General features: G+C 40.7%; 1 pseudogene; it reads left to right on the plus strand.

Moving 5' to 3' along the window:
• Positions 1 to 3,023: 3,023 nt before the first annotated feature.
• The window catches only part of LOC122095054, a 49,764-nt pseudogene continuing 36,650 nt past the window's right edge, over positions 3,024 to 16,137 (plus strand).

Consider the following 16,137-nt stretch of genomic DNA (forward strand, 5'->3'; position numbering starts at 1 on the left):
TTCCTGAGTAGCAAGGATTACAAGCATGAGCCACTCATGTTGAGCTGTCATTTTGGTTTTTATCAGCCCATGAAACACATCTTTAATACTAATTTTCATGTTTTGACATTTTAAATTGTGGTGAATTATAAATAACCAAATTTCCAATATATAAGTGTTTAAGTTACATTGCTCATATTCATAGTGTTGTGCAACCATAACCAGTATTTAAATTTTTTATTGCTTCAAACAGAAACTGTAGAGCACATGGGCAGCAAAGATGGCGCTGGGAGAGAGTAGAGTGGGCAGAGTCCAATTGACCTTCCGATCAGTGCCTAACCAGTCCGTGAAGGCCGAGGTGCATGATAGGGTATGACCTTGACAGTGATTGGTTCTTCTTCCTCCCTTGCCATGCCACCCGCCCTTTTTGTCTTTAAAAAGGGCTGCTCTCTGTTAATAAATGAGTTTTCTACCTGCTGGATTTGGCTCCCCCCTGTGTCTGATTGTCTCCAGGGCTGAGGGAGGCTGGGGAACAGGTGAGCTCCGCACTTACCTTTCCTCAGACCCCGTCCGTCTTTCGTGGGACGGACGAAGACCCAACAGAAACTGTATCGTCATTAATCGATAAATTGTCACTCATCTCTTCCTCCCTCTAACTATGGACAATCTCTAATCTGCTATCAGTTTCTGTTGTATATTCTAGATATTTCTTATAAGTACAATCCTACATGAGCTATGCTTTTGTGTCTGGTTTGAAATACTTAGTTTTATAATGTTTTTCAAGGTTGGTGCAGTCCATGTTACAGCATGTACAGAGTGTCATTTATTTCTTGTGGCACATTAATTTCCACACTATGAGATGCCATATTTTGTTTATTCATTCATCTATAAATGAGCATTAGGAAGGTTTCTATCCAGTATTTATAAATAAGGCTATAATGAAAACTTGCATCCATGTAAGTTCTATTGTCCATTGTTTGTTTGTATCTTTACAAATAGAATTGTTGAGTCATATTGTAATTCTATGTTAGACTCTTTGAAGATTCACCAACCTGTTTTCTATGTGGTTGTAACATTCTACATTCTCATTAGCTTAGCTGTGCCAAAAGAGTTCAACTCCTCCTCTTTTCTCCTAGTCCTGGGGCTTGAACTCAGGGTCTGGGCACTCTTCCTGAGCTTCTTTTGCTCTACCACTTTAGCAACAGCATCAGTTCCAGCTCTTTCAGTTTATGTGGTACTGAGGAATTGAACCCAGGGCTTCATGCATGCTAGGCAAGCACTCTACAACTAAGCCACATTCCCAGCCCATTTTCTGTATTTTTTGAAAAGTCACAATCATTGTAGAAGGCATGAAGCAGTATCTTCCTGTGATTTTGATGGCATTTTCCTAGCAACATTGGGGTTGCTTAGTGGTGATTTATCTCTCTGCTTTGAAGAAATGTTTGTTCAAGTTCCACAACTATTTTAAAGTGAATTTCCTTTTGTGTTACTTGATTAAGGAGTTCTTCATATATTCTCTGAGGTTAAAATCTATAACATATAGTTATTTTCTCACATTATTTAGGTTTTCTTTTAGCTTTCTTGGTAATGAAACTTGGTCTGTTTAAGAATAGTATCTAATTTTTTTCTTTGGATAAAAAGGGATACAAAAGTTCTTAAAATAATAATAACAGCCATAATTATAAATGCCATGGTTTTTTCTCTCAGACGATCATTGTTCTTGGTGTATAATAGATTAATTAACCTCTTTTCTCGTGTGTGTAAATGAAAGCTGCTTTTAGTTAGGATCTCTAGAGTTTTTCAGAGGTTAAAAAATGATAAAATTTGAGAAAACTAAGTATTTATTTCACTTATAGAACAACTTTCTCTCCTCAACCTGAGTAATTATTTATACTATACTATTGGAGTTAGCTAATATTAATTAGAGGAAGGACTTTTGTATCAAAGGAAGGGATTGCATAAGTTGTGGGAATACAAGATGTATTGAGGAATACTTACAGGCTTCTGATATATTTTAGAAAAAAAAATAAATTTAAGAGTATCTTCATCAGGCTGGGAAGTTGGCTCAGGGGTAGAGTGCTTGCCTGGCATGCCTGAGGCCCTGTGTTCAATTCCTCAGCATCACATAAGCAAAAAGAAAAAAGCCGGAATTGGCTCTGTGGCTCAAGTGGTAGAATGCTAGCCTTGAGCTGAAGAGCTGAGGTACAGTGCCCAGGCCGAGTTCAGGCCCCACAACCAGACCCCCCCCCAAAAAAAACAAGGAGTATCTTCATCATAGGATCTACAGAAGTTAAATGAGTCGTGAACAAAATTGAAATTTGTCCAAACGCACAGAGTACAGAGATGAGACCAAAGTGGGTAGGTACTATCTGGATCTCCTCCCTGTGAAATATCCTCCACATATTAATGGGATAAATGGAACTTTTCCCAAGCACACACAATTCATACACTCAGGATAGAAGCGATTCCATTCAACTATAGGCTTTGGAGGAATTTAACATTCAAAAATAATTTCAAGAGATTCTTGATTATAGTTGACAAAAAGGATTATATTGACCTTTCAGTCGCAAAGCTTTATCCCTATTAGAAAATCTTCAAAAAATGATTTTGTGACTTTGGAGAAAATAATTAACTATAAAGCTTCATAAATTATATTAGGAAAATAAGTTCATAAAATGAAGTGTTGATGCGGAGTTATGAAAGACTTCATACTATTATTCAAAGTCTCTTGGAATCAAAATCTCTTCTCTGTAAGTTTTGAGAAAGTAGAAATGTATCTAGTATTAGAATCATGGATACCTAAAACATTGAGTCATCCCAAAATTCATTGTATCCCTGAAAAGTACATAGAGTTCTAGTATCTTAATGGCACTCTCATGTGGAACCCAACTATTTGTCTTGGCATTTAAAACTGGGCAAGTGTTTTCCAGGGAATGAACCTTTAAAATATTCTTTTCTAAATAAAACAAAGGAAAAAATCCTTCTTAAATAATTCTTTAAAAGGATTCATCAGCTGTAGAGATCTGACCTTATGGGTATCCGGGATGTGCAGGTACAGCAATGCCCTTGTGGAAGGGCTCTGGGAAAGTGGGGCCACACTGAGCTCCTGGCTAGAATATGCTGCCAACTACAGGCAGAGCCCTGTGCAGTCAGGTGACCTATTGAAGTCCTCATTTATTTATTTGTCATTGAAGGCAACTTTGAGATAGTGGTGCAGGCCCTGAAATCAGTAGGTATGGCTGCTCTGCAGATGCACTGACCCTCATTCAGGGAAGACAGCTTGAGCCCTGGGTAGCTCCTGCAAGTGTTAAGCCTAGCCAGGACAGGTTAGCTGTGCAAGCTGGAAGTGGCCCACAATGTGCGGCTACATGCTGGCATGTGCAGCAGTTGTTAGACCAGGTGGGATTCCCTCATCTGACTTCACTCATCCTCCCCATCAAGGCCTTTGACACACCCTTCACTTCTGTCCCAACTTCTAAGCATGAAGACTGCCTCCTTGGCTCCATCTCCTGAGAGCTCAGTCACATGACTTACCTGATAGAGCTGAGTGTGGCCCTCTCCATGCTGACAGGGAAGATCCAGATTCTCAGAGTCTCAGAGACTGAAAGGAAGAGGGATGGGTCAAGCACTCTGGTCCTTGGCTTCACAGGCTGTAGGGGCACTGAGTGATAGGTAGAAGAACAGCTTATTCACAAAGCCCCAAGCTCAATGCTCTCTGGAGCTGCACATAAGAGAGCACAAAAGAGAAATAAAGAAGTTAGAGGACCAGGATTGATCCAGAATAGTGAGGGACCTCAGGGGAATGCTTCTAGTTAGAAAGAGACAATGTGTAAGGTAGACATCAAAACCAGGCTTGCAATCCCAACACTCAGAAGCCTGAGGAAGAAGGAAAGTGAGTTCAAGTCCAGCCTGGATAACATAGGGAGACTGCCTCAAAAAACAAGGTCTGGGTGTTGAAGGTGTAGCTCAAATATTAGAGTACCAGCCAGTGAGCAAAAGCATCAGATACTGAGTTTGAATGGTGTCTTTGTCTTCAAAATAAGTAAAGAAAGAGAGAAAGAGACAGACAAAGAGAGAGAGAGAGACAGAGAGACAGAGGAAGAAAGAAAGAAAGAAAGAAAGAAAGAAAGAAAGAAAGAAGAGAAAGAAAGAAAGAAAGAAAGAAAGAAAGAAAGAAAGAAAGGAAGGAAGGAAGAAAGAAAGAAAGAAAGAAAGAAAGAAAGAAAGAAAGAAAGAAAGAAAGAAAGAAAGAAAGAAAGAAAGAAAGAAAGAAAGAAAGAAAGAAAGAAAGAAAGAAAGAAAGAAAGAAAGAAAGAAAGAAAGAATAAAGAAAGAAAGATAAGGGCTAAAATGTGCCTTGATGCTACATGTTTGACTAGCACATGAAAAACCCTGGCTGTAATTCCTAGCATAGATAGGAGGAAGAGTGGGGGAAAGCAAGAAGAGCAGGACAGAGAGGGAAAGCGGGAGGGGGAAGGGAGAGGGAGAGGTCTCTGTGAAAAGAACATGCTAACTAATGGGTCTAGAATGTGTTGCTTTATAAGGCATAGCTAACTATAGTGACTCCTGTAGTTGTCTATTGTGGTGCAAAAAAAGTTCCCAACACTGTGTGACTGGCATTATCTCAGGTCAGGTATAGAAATCTGGCTCAGCTGGGTGACATGAGGTTGTTGTCAGCTGATGGTGGGACTGCAGTATCACCCTGGCCTTCCTGAGCAGATATTAACCCAAGATCATTCATGGGAATTGGGGGAATGCCTGGCCTCCTCCACAAGCAGGATTCTCATAAGGCCTTAGCTAATAGTTTCACCCATTTGCAGCTATGATATCAAGAGGGGCATGCACAAACAGACAGTGAGGGACTCAGTCAGAGACAGGGTCCAGCTGCCCCTTTGCTGATGCTTGCTGCCAACACTATCTAAATCAGAATTATTGGATTGTGGATATGGTGCCTCAGTTGGTGATGTCTGGCTTTCCCTTCCTGGCTCTACAGTAATGGATTCTTCTATTGTTAGAATAATGGCTCTTTTTTCTTACTAATGCCTCATTTCCCCTGTAGCAAGCTCTCAGAGTGGATGTTTTCTCCAAGATCATGTACATAACTCCTTTCATATGAAAATGGTTGTTGATAAAATCTGCCATTTAGGTGAGATGAAGACAAAGGTTTCATTGGTTCAGGTTAATTCTGAACCACACAGCAAGCCCAGCAGCTGTAGACTGTGTGAAAGCAAGGAAGCCAGGCTGCATCCCAGTGAACCATATTTATGGACACAGACATTTGCATTTCATGTAGCACCATGTGTCAAAACTATTTTCACAGACCCCATGCAGTCAGGTAAGAACAAGACTTGCCCTGCAAGTCTTTGTTCTCTGTGACAGACAAGCAGATGGATTGCTCACATCCATTGTTGCTCACATGGAACTCCTCTGATTTGTGCTGATTACTCCATGTTCTACAGCCCCTTCAGGACATGATTGAGAATGCTGGACCTGGCCAATTGTGCTCTGAACCATGTGGACATGAACTTCTTGGCAGACTGTATCCATGCTGCCCAGCTGGATGTGTTGCACCTCAGTAGACACAATCTGCTTCATTTATATCCCTCTACTTTCCTCAAGCTGCGGCAACAGGTTTTCCAGATAGTGCGGGTGTGGATCCCAGTGGAGTGTGCTATTACCCATAGCTATGTGGTCATGATGATCCTGGGCCTGTGTTCCTGCCACTATCTCTAGGAGCTCAAGTTCCTTGCTAATCTGCTGTCAGCCTGCACCCTCAACTGCCTCTTCTCTGCACTGTGTAAACTCCCTGAACTTCATTACATGGAGTTCCTGGTGCCTAAGGAATGTTACCTGGAGAGTACCAGGATGGCTGGCATGTCCACATAAGATCAGTAGAAATATGCTTGATTGCAGAAGAGCTGCATGCCGTGCTACTATGGGCCAAGCAGGAAGACATCCCCACCTCCCACCACTCTTCAGGAGTTTTCACCCAATAGTTAATGAGACCAGCAATGAGCTTTGTGCTTTCTTTCTTCAAGCTTTCAAAACTGCTTTAGAAAACTTTCCCAGAACACTAAAACAAGTAGAGTAGGCCCTTGAATTGTGCTAAGGAAATGTCTTGCATTTCAACCAGCCCTGTTGCCCAGAGATCAATCCCTATATCAGATCCTAAGCCTGAGATGTAAGCAACTGTAGTTTCAATGAAAAACCTTTGTTAGAGAAAGCTGTAGATAAACATGACAGACAATGTAGGAAGAAAACATGCCTTCTAAATGTGACATCGGAGGCCCTGGGGTTCAAGTCTTTTTCCTTTTTTGTGCCAGTCCTGGGGCTTGAACTCAGGGCCTTTGCACTGCCCCTGAACTTATTTTACTCAAGGCTAGCACTGTACCACTTGAGCCACAGCACCACTTCTGGTGTTTTCTGCTTATGTGTTGCTGAGGAATCGAACCCATGAATTCATGCATGCTAGGGAAGCATCTATCACTGAGACATATTCCCAGCCTCCTGGGATTCAATTATAGGACTAGGTGAAGCTGTTTCAGCAGAGGTCCAGGCATTGTGGTAGAGTGTTCAATTGGACCTAGGGCAGCATGTATTGGAAGCAGTAACAGGGAAAAATCAGATCACTTGTCACAGAATACAAATAAAAGGTAATGGGTACATTTCTTATCAAGCATTGTTGCCTCCCACTTTGTTTCCTCTTACCATCCTCCCACTTTGTTTCCTCTTACCATCCCTAATAAGAAATGTACTCATTACCTTGCTCATGTACTCATGTAATTGTAACTTCTCTGTAAGGTATTTTCACAAATGTGTGTATGTGTGTGTGTGTGTGTGTGTGTGTGTGTGTGTGTGTGTGTGTGTGTGTGTGTATGAATACAAATAAAAGAGATCTCATAGAAAAACAAACAAGAGAAAAAGACTGAAAATGAAAAGTAAAATGGAAAGGGAACCCGACTTTTGGGCCTAGCAGAAACTCAGCAGATCTGGTAGGAATTGTTCTGCATGGTGTGGCAATATTTCCTGGAGAATGTTTGCAGGGAATAGAAGCAGGGCTGGTTTTTGGTTGTTACCAGTGGCTTTGTGCTTGTTTTGCTCTGCATCCAGCTCAGTGAAAGCCTGAATTGAGGGTGAGTGAAAGATTCACTCCTGCCTAATTCCTCCAGCTCAAGTAAGACACCAGGTATAAGAAAACAGGAGTGGCCACATGCCTGTCAGCAGGCAGGTTCCAATCAGTGCCTGGCCAAGGATATAACACTTGGTCCCCAGGGGACAATAGCCCTTCATCCAGAGTAGAACATTCAACTTGTGGGCCTGGTCAAGGACGTCTCCTTGTGGCCTAAGAGAGCATAAGCCACTTTTCATTTTCTGCTTCCTTGTGAAAACAAGCCCTATATAAGTCCAGCCAAAATATAGTCCCTCGAACAACCTCCAAACCTGAAAGGTCTGTGCACCTTGCTGGCAATAAACAGTCCTCACCTGTTGATCATCGAGTCTGGCCTATTTCTTTTCTGTTTTCCTCCATTTTCCGAACAGTGAGAATGCTGAAATAGGTATGTGGGTTCAGGAGACAATCATTCCCAGGTTGCCAATGGATGTTCATGGCTACTTCTAGATTTTAGGTCTGCTCCTACTCTATTCTTACTTTGAGGTTACCTGAGATATCCTTAAAACAAATTCCCCTCATTAGTGTCTAAGACAACTTAATCACTGTTATTTCAATTCTTACAGGGTCTGAGAATGAGTCCATCAAAGCGGGCTTAGAGATTAAAGAAGTTTGTTAGGTGCTACAGAAGTTGTCCTGCCAGGGACACATTGTAGACTTGGGAGCTAACACTATGACCCTAAACATGGACACAGCCTACGCTAATGAAGGCAAAAAACACAAGCTGGTACAAGCTGCAAAGTTCTATTAATATGATAACATCAACTTTTTTTTTTCAAACAAGGGACTTTTACAATAGCAGTTTCCTGTTATTTCATTCCTCAGTTTCAAGCAAGAGATTATTGCATTCCTCAGTTCCCCATAAGAGGCTAATATCCTGACTCAGTGTCCTTGCTTGGTCTTGGGGTCTTTTATCCTAAGGGATCCTTACATTCCCCCTTCGTTTTGTAACTGAGTCAAATTCTTGACTCTTCTTCCTGACTCAGGAGGCTGTACTGGGCCTGAAGGGCCATCAGCTTGACAGTCCCAATTATTTTTTCTATAAGTGATATCAAAGAGTTAACCACACAGGAACCAGTAATAACAAGTAGAAGAAATAGTATAATTGCTGGTGGCTAGGGATACTAGCCACCAGGACAAAAGGCTTTGAGCCCATACTAGATGTAGTTTAGCGGATGGGTGCTGGTGGAGTCCTTCACACAGTTTATCTAGAACCTTTATGTTTTCTTCTCCAGCCGTGATTCATTTACACAGTATCAGCACTCTTCCCTTAGAAAAACATAGGTTGCCTCTTTGGAAGCTGTGAGAAGGTCTAGTGCCCTATAATTCTGCAAGGCCACCCCCGCTAGAGAGTTCAGTTGTCTTTGTATGCATGCCAGAGACACTGAAGAGGCATGAGTATCCTCATCGACCCTCTCCTCAAATTCCTGAGCTAGTTTTAAACTATGTCTTACAGCACCTCCAGAAAAAGCTGCTCCTCCAACAGAGGTAACCAGACTCACCCCTAACAGTATAGGAATAAAATCTGTCCTGTTGGTTAAGAGGTGGGATAACAATCTCTGAAAATTTTCACTTTTGGTATAAAGATTTAATTGGGGAACTGCTGTTATCAAAATCCAAGAGTCCAAGGTTGGATTAATGTATGACCATAGGCTTCCATTACACCAGAACATAGTAGGAGAAGGGGTGTGACATCAAGATGCCTGAAGCATTTTGTCATATTCCACAAGTTGAGTTGGTTGGTAAAATTAAATTGCTACAATCAGGGACATTACAATAGCAGAAGTAAGAAAACTGTCCCCTTGTCTCTTTGATTCTAAACTGCCAGTGGTAGTTAACAGCATTTAGAGCACAGAAGCATAAATCAAAAATTATGATGAGATAAGTCTTAGCTTGAGAGGCTTTTCAGTGTCCTTATACACCATCGATTTGTCTCTTCTGGTAGCCGGGCCACCTTAAGTGGTGAAGCGTGGATCCAGGACCAGATCCCATTCACCTTGACAGTGGTTGGAGCTGTTAGGATAGCAGTATAAGGTCCTTTCCACTGAGGAGAGATAGTTTGTTTTTGATGTCATATGACCCACACAGTGTCTCATGGTCAGTAATTATGGCCAACTACAGGGGCTGCCTGCAGGAGTGCCTGAAATTGGGAATGGAGTTCCTGTTGAACAGTCTGCAGTGCCTGTAAAGACTGGAGCAGTCATCTATGTCAACATTGCAGTTTTTAAGCGAGGACACAAGAAGGATGGTCTGCCAAACATCATTTCACAGGGCATAAACCCTTTGGAATAGAGAATGCAATGTGAGCGCAAAAGGGCAAAGGGAAGGAGTCATTCAGTCCTGGTAAATTTAAGAGAATCCCCTCTCACAATGAGTCTACCTGGCTGCTCTAATTAGCTAAACCAGCATCTAGATTGAAGTGAGCATATCCTTCCTTCCTACCATACAGATAAACATAAAAAATAGTTCCACATCAGTTCACCCATCCTGACTCTATGTATATGAAAGCTAGCTTAATTTCATACCAACTTACTCATAAGCTTCATTTTTAAGACATACTCCTACCATTTATTACATACTTAAACTTTCTGGGGTTTGTCTTCTTCCCCTTTTCACTGTGACAAACATTTTAAGACAATCCTTATTTTTATATCCTTTTTTTTTTTAATCCAGAGGAGATTTTTTTTTTTCAATTCCTTTCTAAGGCTTTCTTTACTACACTCTTTCTTTCCCTGAGTTTCTTTGTGGCTTTTGGGCCCATTTTGTTTCTTTGACTTGAGGAACCAGATTACCAGAACTGCCTCAAGGCATCCCTTGGGTGGAGAATTTTGTTAGATTTTTATTTCCAATAGCTGGGGTGAGTTTCATTCCTCTTACTACCTCCATTGATAAAGATCTCTCCTTTATAGCCATTGTTGGAAGCGGCCTTTTACCACACCCGAACCAAGCAAGGCTTTGATTGTAGAGTGGATTTCTAGTTTCCTAATCCTTGAAGTGCCTGAGGCAAGCCAGTGATATCATCCTTGCCCTCAATATCTACTGTGGGAATAGAGAAGAGTTACTGGATATCACTGAAATAATATGCCACAGACTCAGTTTCAGCAGATCCAAAGCAGCTTTCCACTGGGAAGCAGTCAGAGGTGATGGAGTCAGGCAGGAGTCCAGTCCACTGTCACTATGGTCAACATGGTCAGGATGACAACATAGATTTCCATCCATATGACTATCAGGCCGTCCTTGAACTTTATCCAGAAGGGTGGGTAGAAGCAGCAGCAGGGTCCCTCACCGGCTCAAAAGGATTATCACACATTTTTCTGGGCTGCAAATTTCTACTAAGACTGGTTAAAGATATGTGGCATAGGTTGATAGGTGTGTGTCCAGCTGGTTTTTAAGGCAACATTTGAGGCAGTGGCCCAGGACAATTGACCAGGGTGACAACTTTTATTAATTAGATAGTTCTTTTAATAAGGCTTGTAACCATTTCCAAAATGTGCAGTCTCCACGCTTATACAATGTTAGCACTATGTCCCATGCCTCTTCCTTTTCAGGTAAGGAAAAAATTATTTCCAACCCCTTTTTGTGGCTATCAGTACTTTAATACAAGAACACATACACAAAGACATTAGAGAGGGATATGATACAATTCAAATAACATCTGGAGCTTGATAATATTGTGCAAATGTGAATGTCTTAGAATCAGTAAATGAGAGTGGTTATATAAGATGTTAATAGTATGTTCATAGTAAAAAAGCAGTGAAGAAGTATGTGGGAACTCTCACTACTCTTTGCAACTCTTCTTTGAGTTTAAAATAATTTCAAAACAAGAAGGCTTTCAAGACAAGATATGGCTTAAGTATATCCATCCCATTTTTTTGGTTTTGTTTTTGAGAAAAGTGTTAAATCTTTGAAGAAGAAGCATTCACCCAAAGGGAGACAAAACATTCAAATCCAACTATGACTCCCTAACCTGTGGCATATATCTCTGAATTTTTTATTTCCCTATAACTTCTCAAAGTTCAAGATAGTTCTCAATTTGACACTTTGAGATTTGACTCATGGAGGTAGTTGGCACCAAAGGTGAGCATGTAAGAAGCAACATTAGCCAGGCACCAGTGGTTCACACCTGTAAACCTAGCTACTGAGGAGGCTGATCTGAGGATCACAATTCAAAACCAGCATGGGCAGGAAACTCCCTGCGATTCTTTTTTATTTTGGGGTGGGGGTCGTGTCGTGGGGCCTGAATTCTGGGCCTGGGTGCTGTCCCTCAGCTCTTCAGCTCAAGGCTAGCACTCTACCACTTGAGCCACAGAACCACTTCTGGATTTTTTTCTGCTTATGTGGTGCTGAAGAATCAAACCCAGGGCCTCAAGCATGCAAGGACAGCTCTCTACCACTGAGCCACCTTCCCAGCCCTCCCTTCGATTCTTATCTCCAAATAATCACCAGAAAACCAAATAGAGTTCTCGCCCTCAGCTGAAGAGCACAGGGACAGCGCCAATCCCAAAGTTCAAGCCTTACTACCACCAAAAAAAGAGAGAAACAACATTAAAGCTGTTTGTTTTTTGGACTTTGTGTATAAGCTACACATTCCTCAATTGTGAAATCAAACAGTTTGGCATAATCTCCACTTATTTATGATGCATTTGGCTTTGCAGCAATAAATAAGCCCCATGATGAAAGTACCTCATTCTGTTCACAGCTTTGTACCCAGTATTCAGGACAACACTTGATATTCACTGAAAAGAAAAGAGGCCATTATAATAAGAGATAATGCCTCGATAAAAGACATAAGGTCTGGGGATATCAACTTTCCACCACCCCCCTACCTCAAGAGCCCTCAAACAAGCCCAGATGAGCTGGTTTCTAAGATGATGTCCAGGTCCAATAGGCACTTTGGGCAGGTGACCTCTCTCCTGGGGACAAAGCAGCCAAAGTTTTGCGAAACTATTGCTGGAAACTTATTTTGGAACTCTTGGGGCAAAAGAACACTGAGAATTGCTTTGATGTGCTGATGTTTTCATCATTTTCTTGGTACTTCAAAGACATAATAGTCGAGAAGCCAGCAGCAACAGCTAGCTCTGCTCAAAGCTTCAGGGTAATCTGTTTGTATGACACTTCTAGCTCCACTAGGATTAAGGTGCACTCCCATCCATAGATGGTGAATTTGCCAACACAATGCTACAAATGACCAGACTTCGTTTCTTTAGACAGCCTAAGAAGTTTGTGTGTAAGTAATAGGTAGCTACCTCTTACTTTCCCCTCCAATGTCCCTGGAAACATCAGCTTTTGATGTCACATTGGCAATATAGGAATTGTCTACATGACCAAGGGTGGAGCCACAAAGAGGGCACTCCAGCCCAGGAATGCTAGCTAGTGAATTGAGAGGCCTCATGAAGGGAAGACCATATTCAAGCAATTTCCAATCTATGACTCTTTCTCTAAGCTCTTTAGGGAGGTCTTCCATTTCACTGTTGTCTTTTTCATTCATTCCATATTAGCTGCAGCTCTGAGTGCCCAGTCAAAATCCTGGCAGATGGGATTGGGCAGAAACCTGAGTTACTGCCCAAAGAGGTATTATGTCTCATTCTCCCTGGAGACAGAATGCATCTTCCAAGAAAGCTTGCTCAGCCTCTTGGAGAGGAGCACACATGAGCTGAATCCAGACAACAGGAGGAAGAAAACTTCAGAGGAGGTTTCAGGAGCCAGGGGGCAGAAAAGTCTTTTTTGTTTGTTTGTTTTATTATTAATAAGTTTTATTGTTAAAATATTGTACAGAGGGGTTACAATTACATGAGCAAGGTAATGAGTACATTTCTTATTAAGCATTGTTGCCTCCTTTTTTTCCCCTTACCATCCCTACCAGCCCAACCCCTCCCCCCCCCCCCGCTGAAAAGTCTTTACGTTACAAGGGACAGTCACTTCCATAGGAAGTGTCTAATGACTAGAAGTACCCGTGGACAGTGTCAGCTGGCAAAGGCAGACTCAACCATCAGTTGATTTCATTCAGGCATAACATCCCAGTAATTGTAATATTCAGTTGTTGAAACTCAGGGGTTTGAGGACAACACAGGACTTACATCCAAGTTCACTGTAGAAAAAGCAACTGAAATGTGCTCTTTCCTAAGGTTGTAAACAAGTAGCCTTATTCAAACACCAAACAATAAAACCAGATTACATTAAGTCAGGAAGCAGGTGCAGGTAGTTCTCTTTTTTTATTTCTTTTCTTTTAAAATTTATGTGTTGTCATGCGTATTTGTGTACATGCACAACAGACCTGGGCCTGTACATGGTCCCTGAACTTTATTACTTAATGCTAGCGTGTTCTGTCACTTGAACCACTGCTCAACTTCTAGTAGTTAATTGAAGGTAAGGTTCTCGTGGGCTTCACTCTTACTAAGCTGACTTTGACCCACAATCCTCAGATCTCAGACTCCTTAGTTGCTAGGAATACAGGCTTGAACTATTGGAATCCAGAGGTTCTTTAACTGCCAGGAATGGGATTGATAGATGACTAGTTCCAAGGTAATGATGAGATTATGCATGTCTGGGTAGAAGGTGAGAAAAGGGAGAAAGGATGCAAAAAGATTGGAGCTAGAACATGGCAAGGAGATGCCTCATGTGGTGAAGGCTTCGGTAGGGTCTAGTGGGATGAAATCACAGGCTTTGAGACTGTCAGTTTTGGCTGCATCCATCTTGAAACCATGGACAGAATGGGTAAGCTTTCTATGGCTAGAAACCCTTTGGGTGATGACACAAACCATAGGAGATGTATGAAGATAAGAAGTCACCCAGGGGTGGCTCACACTTGTAATCCTAGCTACTTGGAAGGATGAGATCTGAGGATTGTGTTTCAAAGCCAACCTGGGCAGGAAAGTTCATTGCCTCTTATATTTAATTAACCAGCAAAAAATTGGAAGCAGAAGTGTGGCTAAAATGGGAGGCTGACAACCTTGAACAAAAACAGCTAAGGAAGAGCATGAGGCTTTCAGTTCAAACTCCAGTACTGGTACACAAAATAGAGCATAGATAGACAGACAGAGAGATTAGATAGATAGATAGATAGATAGATAGATAGATAGATAGATAGATAGATAGATAGATAGATAGATAGATAGATAGATAGATAGATAGATAGATAGATAGATAGGTAGGTAGATAGGTAGATAGGTAGATAGGTAGATAGGTAGATAGGTAGGTAGGTAGGTAGGTAGGTAGGTAGGTAGATAGATAGATAGATAGATAGATAGATAGATAGATAGATAGATAGATAGATAGATAGATAGATAGATAGATAGATAGATAGATAGATAGATAGATAGATAGATAGATAGATAGATAGATAGATAGATAGATAGGTAGATAGGTAGATAGGTAGATAGATAGATAGGTAGGTAGGTAGGTAGATAGATTAGATAGATAGATAGATAGATAGATAGATAGATAGATAGATAGATAGATAGATAGATAGATAGATAGATAGATAGATAGATAGATAGATAGATAGATAGATAGATAGATAGATAGATAGATAGATAGATAGATAGATAGATAGATAGGTAGATAGGTAGGTAGGTAGGTAGATAGATAGATAGGTAGAGAGATAGATAGGTAGATAGATAGATAGATAGATAGATAGATAGATAGATAGATAGATTGATAGATAGATAGATAGATAGATAGATAGATAGATAGATAGATAGATAGATAGATAGATAGATAGATAGATAGATAGATAGATAGATAGATAGATAGATAGATAGATAGATAGATAGATCGATCGATCGATCGATCGATCGATCGATCGATAGATAGATAGATAGATAGATAGATAGATAGATAGATAGATAGATAGATAGATAGATAGATAGATAGATAGATAGATAGATAGATAATGGACTAATGGACTTCAGGTACTGTAAGGAATATCCTATCTCAAGTTGGGAGACATGGACAAGACATTGGGGTGGTTAGTCTTCAGTGTGCAACCATAAAGCTTCCCTATCTGATAGAAACCTGGTGGGAAGACAAAGCCATGCCAGTGTGTCAGGGTGATGTCAGGGCCAGCTCTAAAGCAAGAAGGCTATCAGAATCTGTGTTCTGCCTACGGAGAAGAGAACTCATTGTTCTAGAAAGTGAGGGAATTGATACCTAAATTACCCATCTTGAATAGAAATGGAAGTGGAGTTGTCTTTACGATAACTTAATATTCTGTCTAAGAGCTATTTCTGTACATACTACCTCTTAAATAAAAGCAGGTTTATTGACAAAAATACCAGTTATGTATGATTATACATTTCAATAAAACAATTGTAGTACTTAATACTTTAGGGAATATATGTTCTGAATATAATGTTCTGAAAATGTTGTTATTCCCTATTTTTACCTGATACATAGTGTACTATGTGCTACCACATGATGTTCAGATGCATGTATAACATGGCATATTTTTTAAATCAGAGTAATTCTAGTGTGAGTTAGTGCAAAGTAGTCAATCAGAACATGTAGTCTATAGAACTGGCAAATGGCATGATCAGCTGCAAAAAGTTAGCTGACATGGATATGGGGGAAGAGGGCTACAGAAGAATAAAGAGTATGCTCAAAATGTTGAGTACATAAGGATGGGGCAATAAATCATTGAAGTCATAACATTACAAGAAACAGAAAGGATAGCCACCAATCGGAAAGCCATCTTCAAGGACTACAATTCTCACTATTTAACCCAAGACCAATCTCTTTAATGAGGAAGATGGCCAAGATGGGTGACTTGGGCCGAATTGCCCTTTTCTCTGTGGTGTGTCTATAATATGTTCTCTTTGTCATTTTTCTCGTCTACTAAACCCTTCGATCATCTTTACATATGTTTTCTTCTTACCTAATTCTCCTTATGCTGGATGCAATGACCCAGGTTGGATAGCTGTCTTATAATTTGTGGTAACATGTAATGGATTCCATTAAGTATGTTTTATTCTGATTTAGGCTCAATGAATGGA

The sequence above is a fragment of the Dipodomys spectabilis genome, unplaced genomic scaffold (genome assembly GCF_019054845.1).
Source record: "Dipodomys spectabilis isolate Male_0828 unplaced genomic scaffold, ASM1905484v1 ptg000333l, whole genome shotgun sequence".
In the NCBI taxonomy this organism is placed as follows: Eukaryota; Metazoa; Chordata; class Mammalia; order Rodentia; family Heteromyidae; genus Dipodomys; species Dipodomys spectabilis.